Source organism: Triticum aestivum, chromosome 2A (genome assembly GCF_018294505.1).
Source record: "Triticum aestivum cultivar Chinese Spring chromosome 2A, IWGSC CS RefSeq v2.1, whole genome shotgun sequence".
Classification (NCBI taxonomy): domain Eukaryota; kingdom Viridiplantae; phylum Streptophyta; class Magnoliopsida; order Poales; family Poaceae; genus Triticum; species Triticum aestivum.
This window is the reverse complement of record NC_057797.1, coordinates 177,039,094-177,042,386: the sequence shown is the minus strand read 5'-3', so window position 1 is coordinate 177,042,386 and position 3,293 is coordinate 177,039,094.

Below are 3,293 nucleotides of genomic sequence, written 5' to 3'. Positions count from 1 at the left end.
TGGTCGCACTAACGCCACGCTATTTTCCTTTGTTATATCTTAACTAAATATAATTTAAAACTAAAATTTACTTTAAAATTTTAAAATAGTGAATTTTAAAAATGATAACACAATATAAAACCATGTTAGCAATTAACAAAAATTGATACCTTTCAAAGAAAAAAAATCATGACAATGAGAAGATGTTCCTGCATTTCAAAGAATGTATGTGAAACCTTTTTCTCTAAAAGTGTATCCAATTAAAAACATGTTTCATACTCTTAAAAAGATGCATGTAACATTTTAAAGAAATGTTATGTGTTTCAAAAAAAAGTTTGTAACATCTAAAACAAATGTCTATACAAACAGAATTTTTTTTATTACCATTTTAAATATATTTAACGTGTCTTAAAAAAAGGGATCAAACAAAATTTTTTATACAATGTTAAAAGATATTAGGGTTGTTTTAAAAAAATTGTTTATTACCTAAAAAATTTACAACATGTATTTGCAAAGTGTTACCATGTACTCAAAAAATATAATTTAAAAAATATACATCATGTATTTTGAAAATGTTTACCGTGTATTAAAAAAATGTTTCATATGTGCGCTAACATCACGCTATTTTCCCTTTTTATATCTTAACTAAATATAATTAAAAACTAAAATTTACTTTAAAATTTTAAAACAGTGAGTTTGAAAAATGTTAACACAATATAAAAACATGTTCACAAATTAACCAAAAAAGACAACTTTCAAAGAAAAAAATTATGACAATGAGAAGATGTTCCTGCATTTCAAAGAATGTATGTGAAATTTTTTGTAAAAAAGTGTATACAATTAAAAAATGTTTCATACTCTTAAAAAGATGTACGTAACATTTTTGAGAAATGTTCCGTGTTTCAAAAAAATATGTTTGTGACATTTACAAAAAAATGTCTATACAAACAGAAAAATGTGTATTACCATTAAAAATATATTCAACGTGTCTAAAAAAGGGATCAAACAACAATTTTTTATACAATGTTAAAAGATATTAGAGTAGTTTTAGAAAATTGTTTATTATCTATAAAAAATGTATAACGTGCATTTGCAAAGTGTTACCATGTATTCAAAAAAAATATACATCCTGTATTTTGAAAATGTTTACTAAAAAAATGTTTCACATGTGCGCAAAAATTTTACATTGTACTGACAAAAAAGTAAACATGTGTTAAAAAAAGCCAATAAAACTGATAAAGGAATAAAAAAAGAGAAGAAAACCAAAGAAATGAAGAAATAAACAGGAAAAGTGTAACAAAGAAAGGAAATTCAAAGAAAATCAGTGAGGAAACATGGGGAAACAATGTATAACAAAGAAAAAAGAAAAAAGAAAGAAAACCTGTGATAAAGCCCCAAAGTAATGCAGACATGGCTGCCACTTAATTAATGAATTCCCTTTTTCCCCGCAAAAAGAAGCCCCAAAGTAAGAAACAAAAGAAAAAGAAAAAAGAACGAATAAAACCAACACGAGCGAGGTAATGCGCTCACGGATGCTAGAAGCGAGATATATCATTCGGAATTAGCTATCGCTAATCAACGTCACTGTAGTAGCAAACAAATGGGCTTAAAAGGCCCAGGTTAGACGAGAGCAAAGTTATGGTGCTTGTCTTTTTTTTGGAAAAAATATATTCAAATACTATATTTAGAAGCGTAAAAAAAAATTAGAAGCAATTTATGTGAAAACTTGTATGTGTTCACTATACATATTTGTCTTTTTTGTAAGCCACTACTGAAAGTAAAATGTTATGTAGTTTCTTGTTGTACGTAGTGTGTGTGTGGTTTAAAAAATATTTGCTTTGTAGAAAATGTTTTTTTAGACAGCACCAAGGTGAATGTGCACCATTGACAATTTTTGCATGTTAGAACGCCGATAAAAAAGTACCAGGCCTTATATACCAGAAAGCACAAATTACAAAACAAGATCAAAAGAAAATTTGAATAACCTACATTTTTTAGAAAAATATATATAAACTACCACATCTACAAAAAATATATGTATAGCAAAAACTGTTAGTTGACTTGTGAACAAGAAACAATATTTTAACTAGTAAACATCGTATAAAATTATACACCCTCTGTTTACTATTATAATATGTTTGGATATGTCAATACAGAGATACACGGACTGAAATGAGTGAATAAATACAGTAAAACATGTCTATATACATCCAATTCTGAGAAAAAGTACAATAGTGGACGGTGAGAGTACATGTAAAATTTAAAAGTGCACAAAAAGGGAAAAATGCAATGATCATGATAATAAAGATGCCAAACAATAAAAATAAATATGCAATGATACAAGTATTAAAATTGCCATGTTCTATATTTTCTTTCTCTAAAACAAAAATCACACAAAAAGAAATTGTCATGTCTAGAAAAATATATGTGGAGCCACATCAAGAAAAAACGAATATAAATTGCAGTATCTAGAAAGTTTATATGAACTGCCACATCTTAAAAGAAATCATGTATATCAAAAGTTGCTAGTTGCCAAAGTGAACAAAACGGTATTTTAAGTTTTAAACTAAAATGCCATCATATAAAATCATACATGAAAATTTATACAAAAAAACAAATTGTCATGACCGATATAATAAATAAGCCATGACATTAAAAATAAAAATCATGATGTAACTACTAAAATTGACATGCTCTCTATTTTGAAAAATAAAAAATGACACGCCAATAAGAAAATAAATTTCCCATTCTATAGATGAAAAATTGCCACTCTCTTATAAATTTCCCGTCAGCAGGTCAATGCCCTGTCTGGTCCTGTCGGACAACCACCAGTCGTGGACTGGGTTGCCGCCTGTGGGGACGGGGGTGGGGCGACACGGTTGAGGGTCGACCATCAGAGAAATCATAGGAGCAGTGAGAGAGAGAGGGAGTGTTGTGTCAATGCACAGTGGACGGTGACAGAAGAGAGGGATGAGAGTTATTAGACGCCCCGTTGTTTCCCGCGCTTCCCAACGCATGCATGTGAGAGGCAGGCGTGGCTCTTGCGAGAAACAGACGATTCAGCCGCTCCCCCTCAGCCTGGCTTGAGACTGCTTTAAGGTTCGTGCGGTGGGCCTGTTTGTGCCTCCTGCATGCAACCAAACGCCCCCAAATACATACTCCTTCTGTTTTTATTTACTCCATATTAGTTTTGTTTTAAGTGGAACTTTGTAAACTTTGAGCAAGTTTATAAAAAATATTAACATTTGCAATACCAAATCCAATACTATTGGATTCATCACTGAATATATTTTCACACTACATATATATCTTTT